The sequence below is a fragment of the Leguminivora glycinivorella genome, unplaced genomic scaffold (assembly GCF_023078275.1).
Source record: "Leguminivora glycinivorella isolate SPB_JAAS2020 unplaced genomic scaffold, LegGlyc_1.1 Scaffold10, whole genome shotgun sequence".
Taxonomy (NCBI): domain Eukaryota; kingdom Metazoa; phylum Arthropoda; class Insecta; order Lepidoptera; family Tortricidae; genus Leguminivora; species Leguminivora glycinivorella.
This window is the reverse complement of record NW_025952835.1, coordinates 103,964-116,749: the sequence shown is the minus strand read 5'-3', so window position 1 is coordinate 116,749 and position 12,786 is coordinate 103,964. Positions and strand designations below refer to the sequence as shown.

At 36.6% G+C, this 12,786-nt stretch overlaps 1 protein-coding gene and 5 long non-coding RNA genes across 6 annotated transcripts in view; 3 read left to right on the top strand and 3 right to left on the bottom strand.

Moving 5' to 3' along the window:
- LOC125242158 (Fanconi anemia group J protein homolog) overlaps positions 1-12,786 on the bottom strand; it is a 155,107-nt gene that overhangs the window by 46,225 nt on the left and 96,096 nt on the right. The window lies entirely within an intron of this gene.
- On the bottom strand, positions 1,186-4,604 carry LOC125242167. Its single transcript, XR_007178835.1, has 2 exons — positions 4,473-4,604; positions 1,186-4,321 (listed from the first exon to the last, which is right to left on the bottom strand). It is a non-coding gene; the product is annotated as an uncharacterized LOC125242167 (long non-coding RNA).
- LOC125242162 lies at positions 1,577-2,633 on the top strand. The gene is made up of 3 exons (XR_007178831.1): positions 1,577-2,356; positions 2,442-2,509; positions 2,594-2,633. It is a non-coding gene; the product is annotated as an uncharacterized LOC125242162 (long non-coding RNA).
- On the top strand, positions 5,253-7,893 carry LOC125242161. The gene is made up of 3 exons (XR_007178830.1): positions 5,253-7,142; positions 7,228-7,295; positions 7,380-7,893. It is a non-coding gene; the product is annotated as an uncharacterized LOC125242161 (long non-coding RNA).
- LOC125242168 lies at positions 5,972-9,388 on the bottom strand. Its single transcript, XR_007178836.1, has 2 exons — positions 9,257-9,388; positions 5,972-9,105 (listed from the first exon to the last, which is right to left on the bottom strand). It is a non-coding gene; the product is annotated as an uncharacterized LOC125242168 (long non-coding RNA).
- LOC125242165 lies at positions 10,033-12,671 on the top strand. The gene is made up of 3 exons (XR_007178833.1): positions 10,033-11,922; positions 12,008-12,075; positions 12,160-12,671. It is a non-coding gene; the product is annotated as an uncharacterized LOC125242165 (long non-coding RNA).

Here is a 12,786-nt window from a genome sequence, read left to right as displayed (position 1 = left end):
AACAAATTGTAACAATTTTATTGGTAATTGCACAATTCTTTTCGGTTTTTTAGTATTGTAATTACTTAAATTCAATACAGTAATAAGGTTTTTTTGGCACTCAACCCTGGGTATTTCAAAACATTTTTTGAATTATTTTTGTAACTTAAACTCGTTTAAGTAAAATATTGGTTCGGTTTTAGTTTTGGTTGGCAATTTTAAATTGTTTCTTTTTTGGTTATTTCGGTTTTTGTTATGGCATGTTTTGGTTGTGAACATAAGTTTTTGGTAGGTTTTTTTTAATGAGGTTAAGCCCTCCCCTACTCAATTACGTTTCGTTTTCGCGGTTGTTCGTGAAGAGTGTTGGATATTAATGGTAGAATATCCAATCACGACTCAATGTTCGGAAAGTGGTGGACAGAATGTGACTGTTTCCACTACGATTTTTTTGGTATGAGAGAGGCATGGAAGGTATGAATGCTGAGGTATGGTAAATACGGAAGATATGATGTATGGAAACTTTATATGCGTGATGTATGTCAGGGGCGACACAACCTGGCTCACTTTTAGTTTTGAGCGGTCCTTAACATGGCCAAATTGGTGTTCTGTAGTAGGTGGGTATCGGGTGCTTACCACACCCGAGCACGGTTTGTGCATTTTTGCGTATTTGTGGCTACGCAGTTTGGTCGGTTTGGTGTGGAGAGCCAGCAGTCACCCATTTTCAGGGGCTGTTTTTTTGTTTCGGGCTCTCATTTTTGGGCCATATCGACCGCGGTACACCGATTGGTGGTACCTTTTTGTGATTATCGTGCTGGCGGGTTCAACGGCCATTTTTCGGCGTTGGAACGACACACGGAGTTTGTTGCCACGTCTTTACTCGACTTCGTAGGAAGAAGGGTAATGTTTTGTTTAGCCTACTACAGACATGCAATTGTTTTGAATTTTTTGAGTTTACTACAGACATGCAATTGTTTTATATTTTTTTGTTTAGCTTCAGCCAAATGGTTGTAGGTATGGTTTTGGTTTTGATTTATTTTTTTGCCAGGGTTAGGTGAGAACCTCACCTACTGTTGGGGTTGAGTGCAACTTTGAATTTTTTAGATTTTGGGGTCTCGTCGTCAACGTATTTAATTTTTTTTGGTATTTTGAGGAGAGTTGGCACAGATTGGTGTGGCCAATTCAACCAGGCATAGTTTTTTTGGTTCAGTTTGTTTTTTTTTAGTTTGTTCACCTGAAGGGTTGAGACAAGCAGGTGTCGTCAACCTGTAGGGCTGTAACAATGATTTTGGTTTGGTTTTGGAAGTTATAGTCGGAAGCCTATAACTTTGGTTTCGCCCGGTCTAGCTGAGTTTTTTTCTTGGAATGCTGAACATCGGTCCTGGCGGTTGGTTTTTTGGCTTTCTCAGCACAACAAGCTTTATTGCAAGTTGCACTGAGAAGGCCAACGGTTGGTTTACTGTTTTGGAAATTAGCGGAGGTTTTTTTCTATATGCAGCGCAGTTGGCCGCATAGTTTTTTTCACCCTCCGAGGGTTGACGCGGGTTCGAGATTTTTTTTAATATTTTTTTTTGTGGTCAAACAGTAGTTTGCTTGTTTTTAAATACCTTTTGGTATAATTTTGTAGATATTGGGGGATTTTTTTTTGAGATTTTACAGTCTCGAACTTGCGTCAGGTTTTTTTGATTCTGATATTTTTTTGGTAGGTTTAGTTTTCTTGCCTTCAGATTTTGTTTTTTTTTTTATGAAAGTCGCTGAGGACAGCGAGCGGTTCACCTACGTTGAACCTTAAATCGGGAAGGGGGGTATTGTAACGTAGCAGATTTTTTGATAGTCGTAATTAAATATTTTGGATAGATTTAATTTTTGAATGAAACACTTCCTTCTCGTTCATTGCATTATCTGTTGCACTTCAAATGCACATATTTATGTTTATCTGTTGTAGGGTTGCCATACAACAAGTATTATTCGAAATTGTAGGTATTTTGGCTGTCATTCCAGGAAAACTTTGTATAGTTTTGATATACTTTAAGTATTGATTTTTGGAAAATATAATATTTTAGAGACATGATAACAAATGTTATCATAGGTTTTTTAAGGCTGTTCTGGAATGATATTTGTTAGGTTTTGTTTACTTCAAGGTCTGATACAGAAACTGGAGTAATTTTCATTTAATGAATTAGAGTATTTTATTGTTTATTCGTTTGCCACCCGGCTTTTGTTTTGGGTCCTTTAAATTCGAGATCATTCAGTGCGCCGTTCTTTCTGTGACGAGATCCTCTTGTATAGTGATCGGACGGCCGTATAAGGGCCTGGAGCCCGGCATGCCACGTGCTGCCGTGGCGTTCCATATTTTGTGTGGTGCGTTCTGTCAGTCTGAGTAAGTAGATTTCTTTGTGAGCTTTTGATATTTCCATGGCGTGAAACGTGGAGAGATTCTTAACCATAAATTGGTTTATTTCCAGCTGGCAGAAACATGCTAAGGGTGGGAGTGCTCCTTGGAGATCCTCGGTCTGCAGTCTGCAGGTCTCCGGTGAGCTCGCTTACATTTTTTTGTTTAGTCTATCACAGTGTGTGAGGGCACTCGACTAATGTGACCAATTTATTTGTTTCATAGGAGTCGGGAAGAAGTAAAGAATTAGAGAATTGCAGAAGTAGAATTTAACAAGAACTTTTACAATTTTGATGTGCAAGGAAACTTTCTTGGGCGTTACTGGCGCAAGGTGCCTTTGGACCTTGTTTTCGTATGGAAGGGTCAGCCCTGTCCACGTGGCGAGGGGGCGTCAGCACCGGAGTCCGGGGAGCAGCCGGCTCATCCCTGACAAGGTGTGTCTCCTGCCCGTTTCCTGCCGGTAGTGCTGTGTAATTCAGGTTTTAATTTCTGTGTAAAGTAATTTCTGATTTCATTTATTTTGAGAATTCTGGTGCATAACTTTAGGTAAATTCATATTTAGTTTTTGTAGAATAAATGGTTGTAAGAAACCTTTTCCTGGACCCTCTTAAAGCGGCCCAGCTTTACCACTGAGCGTAGTTCTTATTTCATATATGGTGTCAAATTTAGTATTTTAGAAACATTAACTTAAACCTATCTGTAAGGCAAGATTTTGGTATAATAAATATATAAAATGTGATATTGTTTAATTTGTTTCTCCTCTAGCTTTCCTCCAGCAAGTATAGAGACACCATTTAGCTTTTGTTTTATTATAAATTTTGTGCTAACGTGGGTGTATTTACTTTGAACTAGCCGGAGCTTACCATTCTATTTTATTTACCCCCCCACCAAATACACCTCCGTTACACTGGCGCCCTGGGAAATTTTGATTTTTAGTAATAACTTGCTGAAGGATAAGTCTAGGATTTTGTTATGCACCAGAAATTACTTTAATTTTTGTGTCTCACCTTTTGTGAAACTTTTAGTAACTATTTTGAAGTTAAATGTTTGTTGCATTGTATTTTTGGTATTAGCATACATTTTGTGTTTTTATTTTATGTTCATTTGACATATAATTTTTAGAAAAGAGTTACATTTTGTGTGATACATTTTGAGGTTAACAAATTTTGCTGACTTAACTAATATCAAAGCACATGTTTGTTTTGAATAATTTTGGATACTATTTTGGACTTATTTAGTCTGGTTTTTCGTATGCTTTAGCATTTTAGTATTTCTTTTTGGAAAAATAGTGTGTAGTCAACATTTCAATTAGAAAATAGTTTATGAAATTGATATTTGTTTGAATTTTGTTCGGTAACTTTTTAGTTTTATAATTTTGACCAACTGTTTATTGGAACTGCAATTTTAGTAATGATTTTTTTTTAGTATTTGTTACTTTTGACTATTTTACACTGCAATGAAATTGTTTTGATGGATTAAGCTAGTAAACATAATAGTTCATTACGGATTAAGTTTATTAAGGAAAACAACTGTCATTATTACTATACTTTTAATTTTTCACTTTCAAACACCAGAATTTTCAACACAGTATATTTTATTAGAGATCACAGCACATAATTTCACAGCTTATTAGTTAATAAAGTTTATAGTAAATCACTGTTCTTCATAGGTTGTGATGTGGTGAAAGCGACACCACTATTTTATTTTTCACAGTTCTTCGGGATAGCTGGCAGCAGTGTCCGGCAAGCTTCTTTTATGATGTCATTTAAATTTAAAGGTGAAGATATTCTTCTCCGGCGTGTTTGCGTTTTTAGTTCAAATGACAGTTTACATGATGAATTTTCAATTTTACACATTTCCTGTGGTCCGGTGTCCAGTTTGTGGGCATGGCTGGATCCTTTTGTTGGTTTTGTTTCGTGGTTTAAGTATCCAAATTCAGCATTTAGTAGAAATCTGTAACAATTTCATTTTAATTTAGAAGCATGCAATACAGGTTAGTTTGGTTATTTTGTTACAACTTGCAACAACATTTAGCGTTTATTTTGTTATGAGAGAGGAGCCATAGCGTAAAGTATGCCTCCTTTGCTCATTTTTTAGTACTTACCTGAATTTTTTGTAGTTTTGTTTCACTTTGTTTCGTGTTGTTGATCAACATAGAAACTGTTGCCTTTTTATTTAGATTTTCGTTGAATTTCATTTCGGTTGCAACAATAAATGTTTCTTTGCATATTTTAAATTATTTTAGTTTATTTTCGGAACTAAGTGCTATGATATTTAATTTTTTTTTTCATTTAGCAGTTAGCACCGTAGCACGGTAGTTTTTCAAATTTATTTTGGTTGACACTTGACAGACAAGTTTTTTTTTAGGATGCGTTCGGAAACGCGCATATATTTTGGTTACGACTCAGATTGTGCAACAAATTGTAACAATTTTATTGGTAATTGCACAATTCTTTTCGGTTTTTTAGTATTGTAATTACTTAAATTCAATACAGTAATAAGGTTTTTTTGGCACTCAACCCTGGGTATTTCAAAACATTTTTTGAATTATTTTTGTAACTTAAACTCGTTTAAGTAAAATATTGGTTCGGTTTTAGTTTTGGTTGGCAATTTTAAATTGTTTCTTTTTTGGTTATTTCGGTTTTTGTTATGGCATGTTTTGGTTGTGAACATAAGTTTTTGGTAGGTTTTTTTAATGAGGTTAAGCCCTCCCCTACTCAATTACGTTTCGTTTTCGCGGTTGTTCGTGAAGAGTGTTGGATATTAATGGTAGAATATCCAATCACGACTCAATGTTCGGAAAGTGGTGGACAGAATGTGACTGTTTCCACTACGATTTTTTTGGTATGAGAGAGGCATGGAAGGTATGAATGCTGAGGTATGGTAAATACGGAAGATATGATGTATGGAAACTTTATATGCGTGATGTATGTCAGGGGCGACACAACCTGGCTCACTTTTAGTTTTGAGCGGTCCTTAACATGGCCAAATTGGTGTTCTGTAGTAGGTGGGTATCGGGTGCTTACCACACCCGAGCACGGTTTGTGCATTTTTGCGTATTTGTGGCTACGCAGTTTGGTCGGTTTGGTGTGGAGAGCCAGCAGTCACCCATTTTCAGGGGCTGTTTTTTTGTTTCGGGCTCTCATTTTTGGGCCATATCGACCGCGGTACACCGATTGGTGGTACCTTTTTGTGATTATCGTGCTGGCGGGTTCAACGGCCATTTTTCGGCGTTGGAACGACACACGGAGTTTGTTGCCACGTCTTTACTCGACTTCGTAGGAAGAAGGGTAATGTTTTGTTTAGCCTACTACAGACATGCAATTGTTTTGAATTTTTTTGAGTTTACTACAGACATGCAATTGTTTTATATTTTTTTGTTTAGCTTCAGCCAAATGGTTGTAGGTATGGTTTTGGTTTTGATTTATTTTTTTGCCAGGGTTAGGTGAGAACCTCACCTACTGTTGGGGGTTGAGTGCAACTTTGAATTTTTTTAGATTTTGGGGTCTCGTCGTCAACGTATTTAATTTTTTTTGGTATTTTGAGGGAGAGTTGGCACAGATTGGTGTGGCCAATTCAACCAGGCATAGTTTTTTTGGTTCAGTTTGTTTTTTTTTAGTTTGTTCACCTGAAGGGTTGAGACAAGCAGGTGTCGTCAACCTGTAGGGCTGTAACAATGATTTTGGTTTGGTTTTGGAAGTTATAGTCGGAAGCCTATAACTTTGGTTTCGCCCGGTCTAGCTGAGTTTTTTTCTTGGAATGCTGAACATCGGTCCTGGCGGTTGGTTTTTTGGCTTTCTCAGCACAACAAGCTTTATTGCAAGTTGCACTGAGAAGGCCAACGGTTGGTTTACTGTTTTGGAAATTAGCGGAGGTTTTTTTCTATATGCAGCGCAGTTGGCCGCATAGTTTTTTCACCCTCCGAGGGTTGACGCGGGTTCGAGATTTTTTTTTAATATTTTTTTTTGTGGTCAAACAGTAGTTTGCTTGTTTTTAAATACCTTTTGGTATAATTTTGTAGATATTGGGGGATTTTTTTTTGAGATTTTACAGTCTCGAACTTGCGTCAGGTTTTTTTGATTCTGATATTTTTTTGGTAGGTTTAGTTTTCTTGCCTTCAGATTTTGTTTTTTTTTTTATGAAAGTCGCTGAGGACAGCGAGCGGTTCACCTACGTTGAACCTTAAATCGGGAAGGGGGGTATTGTAACGTAGCAGATTTTTTGATAGTCGTAATTAAATATTTTGGATAGATTTAATTTTTGAATGAAACACTTCCTTCTCGTTCATTGCATTATCTGTTGCACTTCAAATGCACATATTTATGTTTATCTGTTGTAGGGTTGCCATACAACAAGTATTATTCGAAATTGTAGGTATTTTGGCTGTCATTCCAGGAAAACTTTGTATAGTTTTGATATACTTTAAGTATTGATTTTTGGAAAATATAATATTTTAGAGACATGATAACAAATGTTATCATAGGTTTTTTAAGGCTGTTCTGGAATGATATTTGTTAGGTTTTGTTTACTTCAAGGTCTGATACAGAAACTGGAGTAATTTTCATTTAATGAATTAGAGTATTTTATTGTTTATTCGTTTGCCACCCGGCTTTTGTTTTGGGTCCTTTAAATTCGAGATCATTCAGTGCGCCGTTCTTTCTGTGACGAGATCCTCTTGTATAGTGATCGGACGGCCGTATAAGGGCCTGGAGCCCGGCATGCCACGTGCTGCCGTGGCGTTCCATATTTTGTGTGGTGCGTTCTGTCAGTCTGAGTAAGTAGATTTCTTTGTGAGCTTTTGATATTTCCATGGCGTGAAACGTGGAGAGATTCTTAACCATAAATTGGTTTATTTCCAGCTGGCAGAAACATGCTAAGGGTGGGAGTGCTCCTTGGAGATCCTCGGTCTGCAGTCTGCAGGTCTCCGGTGAGCTCGCTTACATTTTTTTGTTTAGTCTATCACAGTGTGTGAGGGCACTCGACTAATGTGACCAATTTATTTGTTTCATAGGAGTCGGGAAGAAGTAAAGAATTAGAGAATTGCAGAAGTAGAATTTAACAAGAACTTTTACAATTTTGATGTGCAAGGAAACTTTCTTTGGCGTTACTGGCGCAAGGTGCCTTTGGACCTTGTTTTCGTATGGAAGGGTCAGCCCTGTCCACGTGGCGAGGGGGCGTCAGCACCGGAGTCCGGGGAGCAGCCGGCTCATCCCTGACAAGGTGTGTCTCCTGCCCGTTTCCTGCCGGTAGTGCTGGGTAATTCAGGTTTTAATTTCTGTGTAAAGTAATTTCTGATTTCATTTATTTTGAGAATTCTGGTGAATAACTTTAGGTAAATTCATATTTAGTTTTTGTAGAATAAATGGTTGTAAGAAACCTTTTCCTGGACCCTCTTAAAGCGGCCCAGCTTTACCACTGAGCGTAGTTCTTATTTCATATATGGTGTCAAATTTAGTATTTTGGAAACATTAACTTAAACCTATCTGTAAGGCAAGATTTTGGTATAATAAATATATAAAATGTGATATTGTTTAATTTGTTTCTCCTCTAGCTTTCCTCCAGCAAGTATAGAGACACCATTTAGCTTTTGTTTTATTATAAATTTTGTGCTAACGTGGGTGTATTTACTTTGAACTAGCCGGAGCTTTCCATTCCATTTAATTTACCCCCCACCAAATACACCACCGTTACACTGGCGCCCTGGGAATTTTGATTTTTTAGTAATGACTTGCTGAAGGATAAGCCTAGATTTTGTTATGCACCAGAAATTACTTTAATTTTTGTGTCTCACCTTTTGTGAAACTTTTAGTAACTATTTTGAAGTTAAATGTTTGTTGCATTGTATTTTTGGTATTAGCATACATTTTGTGTTTTTATTTTATGTTCATTTGACATATAATTTTTAGAAAAGAGTTACATTTTGTGTGATACATTTTGAGGTTAACAAATTTTGCTGACTTAACTAATATCAAAGCACATGTTTGTTTTGAATAATTTTGGATACTATTTTGGATTTATTTAGTCTGGTTTTTCGTATGCTTTAGCATTTTAGTATTTCTTTTTGGAAAAATAGTGTGTAGTCAACATTTCAATTAGAAAATAGTTTATGAAATTGATATTTGTTTGAATTTTGTTCGGTAACTTTTTAGTTTTATAATTTTGACCAACTGTTTATTGGAACTGCAATTTTAGTAATGATTTTTTTTTAGTATTTGTTACTTTTGACTATTTTACACTGCAATGAAATTGTTTTGATGGATTAAGCTAGTAAACATAATAGTTCATTACGGATTAAGTTTATTAAGGAAAACAACTGTCATTATTACTATACTTTTAATTTTTCACTTTCAAACACCAGAATTTTCAACACAGTATATTTTATTAGAGATCACAGCACATAATTTCACAGCTTATTAGTTAATAAAGTTTATAGTAAATCACTGTTCTTCATAGGTTGTGATGTGGTGAAAGCGACACCACTATTTTATTTTTCACAGTTCTTCGGGATAGCTGGCAGCAGTGTCCGGCAAGCTTCTTTTATGATGTCATTTAAATTTAAAGGTGAAGATATTCTTCTCCGGCGTGTTTGCGTTTTTAGTTCAAATGACAGTTTACATGATGAATTTTCAATTTTACACATTTCCTGTGGTCCGGTGTCCAGTTTGTGGGCATGGCTGGATCCTTTTGTTGGTTTTGTTTCGTGGTTTAAGTATCCAAATTCAGCATTTAGTAGAAATCTGTAACAATTTCATTTTAATTTAGAAGCATGCAATACAGGTTAGTTTGGTTATTTTGTTACAACTTGCAACAACATTTAGCGTTTATTTTGTTATGAGAGAGGAGCCATAGCGTAAAGTATGCCTCCTTTGCTCATTTTTTAGTACTTACCTGAATTTTTTGTAGTTTTGTTTCACTTTGTTTCGTGTTGTTGATCAACATAGAAACTGTTGCCTTTTTATTTAGATTTTCGTTGAATTTCATTTCGGTTGCAACAATAAATGTTTCTTTGCATATTTTAAATTATTTTAGTTTATTTTCGGAACTAAGTGCTATGATATTTAATTTTTTTTTTCATTTAGCAGTTAGCACCGTAGCACGGTAGTTTTTCAAATTTATTTTGGTTGACACTTGACAGACAAGTTTTTTTAGGATGCGTTCGGAAACGCGCATATATTTTGGTTACGACTCAGATTGTGCAACAAATTGTAACAATTTTATTGGTAATTGCACAATTCTTTTCGGTTTTTTAGTATTGTAATTACTTAAATTCAATACAGTAATAAGGTTTTTTTGGCACTCAACCCTGGGTATTTCAAAACATTTTTTGAATTATTTTTGTAACTTAAACTCGTTTAAGTAAAATATTGGTTCGGTTTTAGTTTTGGTTGGCAATTTTAAATTGTTTCTTTTTTGGTTATTTCGGTTTTTGTTATGGCATGTTTTGGTTGTGAACATAAGTTTTTGGTAGGTTTTTTTTAATGAGGTTAAGCCCTCCCCTACTCAATTACGTTTCGTTTTCGCGGTTGTTCGTGAAGAGTGTTGGATATTAATGGTAGAATATCCAATCACGACTCAATGTTCGGAAAGTGGTGGACAGAATGTGACTGTTTCCACTACGATTTTTTTGGTATGAGAGAGGCATGGAAGGTATGAATGCTGAGGTATGGTAAATACGGAAGATATGATGTATGGAAACTTTATATGCGTGATGTATGTCAGGGGCGACACAACCTGGCTCACTTTTAGTTTTGAGCGGTCCTTAACATGGCCAAATTGGTGTTCTGTAGTAGGTGGGTATCGGGTGCTTACCACACCCGAGCACGGTTTGTGCATTTTTGCGTATTTGTGGCTACGCAGTTTGGTCGGTTTGGTGTGGAGAGCCAGCAGTCACCCATTTTCAGGGGCTGTTTTTTTGTTTCGGGCTCTCATTTTTGGGCCATATCGACCGCGGTACACCGATTGGTGGTACCTTTTTGTGATTATCGTGCTGGCGGGTTCAACGGCCATTTTTCGGCGTTGGAACGACACACGGAGTTTGTTGCCACGTCTTTACTCGACTTCGTAGGAAGAAGGGTAATGTTTTGTTTAGCCTACTACAGACATGCAATTGTTTTGAATTTTTTTTGAGTTTACTACAGACATGCAATTGTTTTATATTTTTTTGTTTAGCTTCAGCCAAATGGTTGTAGGTATGGTTTTGGTTTTGATTTATTTTTTTGCCAGGGTTAGGTGAGAACCTCACCTACTGTTGGGGGTTGAGTGCAACTTTGAATTTTTTTAGATTTTGGGGTCTCGTCGTCAACGTATTTAATTTTTTTGGTATTTTGAGGGAGAGTTGGCACAGATTGGTGTGGCCAATTCAACCAGGCATAGTTTTTTTGGTTCAGTTTGTTTTTTTTTAGTTTGTTCACCTGAAGGGTTGAGACAAGCAGGTGTCGTCAACCTGTAGGGCTGTAACAATGATTTTGGTTTGGTTTTGGAAGTTATAGTCGGAAGCCTATAACTTTGGTTTCGCCCGGTCTAGCTGAGTTTTTTCTTGGAATGCTGAACATCGGTCCTGGCGGTTGGTTTTTTGGCTTTCTCAGCACAACAAGCTTTATTGCAAGTTGCACTGAGAAGGCCAACGGTTGGTTTACTGTTTTGGAAATTAGCGGAGGTTTTTTTCTATATGCAGCGCAGTTGGCCGCATAGTTTTTTTCACCCTCCGAGGGTTGACGCGGGTTCGAGATTTTTTTAATATTTTTTTTTGTGGTCAAACAGTAGTTTGCTTGTTTTTAAATACCTTTTGGTATAATTTTGTAGATATTGGGGGATTTTTTTTTGAGATTTTACAGTCTCGAACTTGCGTCAGGTTTTTTTGATTCTGATATTTTTTTGGTAGGTTTAGTTTTCTTGCCTTCAGATTTTGTTTTTTTTTTATGAAAGTCGCTGAGGACAGCGAGCGGTTCACCTACGTTGAACCTTAAATCGGGAAGGGGGGTATTGTAACGTAGCAGATTTTTTGATAGTCGTAATTAAATATTTTGGATAGATTTAATTTTTGAATGAAACACTTCCTTCTCGTTCATTGCATTATCTGTTGCACTTCAAATGCACATATTTATGTTTATCTGTTGTAGGGTTGCCATACAACAAGTATTATTCGAAATTGTAGGTATTTTGGCTGTCATTCCAGGAAAACTTTGTATAGTTTTGATATACTTTAAGTATTGATTTTTGGAAAATATAATATTTTAGAGACATGATAACAAATGTTATCATAGGTTTTTTAAGGCTGTTCTGGAATGATATTTGTTAGGTTTTGTTTACTTCAAGGTCTGATACAGAAACTGGAGTAATTTTCATTTAATGAATTAGAGTATTTTATTGTTTATTCGTTTGCCACCCGGCTTTTGTTTTGGGTCCTTTAAATTCGAGATCATTCAGTGCGCCGTTCTTTCTGTGACGAGATCCTCTTGTATAGTGATCGGACGGCCGTATAAGGGCCTGGAGCCCGGCATGCCACGTGCTGCCGTGGCGTTCCATATTTTGTGTGGTGCGTTCTGTCAGTCTGAGTAAGTAGATTTCTTTGTGAGCTTTTGATATTTCCATGGCGTGAAACGTGGAGAGATTCTTAACCATAAATTGGTTTATTTCCAGCTGGCAGAAACATGCTAAGGGTGGGAGTGCTCCTTGGAGATCCTCGGTCTGCAGTCTGCAGGTCTCCGGTGAGCTCGCTTACATTTTTTTGTTTAGTCTATCACAGTGTGTGAGGGCACTCGACTAATGTGACCAATTTATTTGTTTCATAGGAGTCGGGAAGAAGTAAAGAATTAGAGAATTGCAGAAGTAGAATTTAACAAGAACTTTTACAATTTTGATGTGCAAGGAAACTTTCTTGGGCGTTACTGGCGCAAGGTGCCTTTGGACCTTGTTTTCGTATGGAAGGGTCAGCCCTGTCCACGTGGCGAGGGGGCGTCAGCACCGGAGTCCGGGGAGCAGCCGGCTCATCCCTGACAAGGTGTGTCTCCTGCCCGTTTCCTGCCGGTAGTGCTGTGTAATTCAGGTTTTAATTTCTGTGTAAAGTAATTTCTGATTTCATTTATTTTGAGAATTCTGGTGCATAACTTTAGGTAAATTCATATTTAGTTTTTGTAGAATAAATGGTTGTAAGAAACCTTTTCCTGGACCCTCTTAAAGCGGCCCAGCTTTACCACTGAGCGTAGTTCTTATTTCATATATGGTGTCAAATTTAGTATTTTAGAAACATTAACTTAAACCTATCTGTAAGGCAAGATTTTGGTATAATAAATATATAAAATGTGATATTGTTTAATTTGTTTCTCCTCTAGCTTTCCTCCAGCAAGTATAGAGACACCATTTAGCTTTTGTTTTATTATAAATTTTGTGCTAACGTGGGTGTATTTACTTTGAACTAG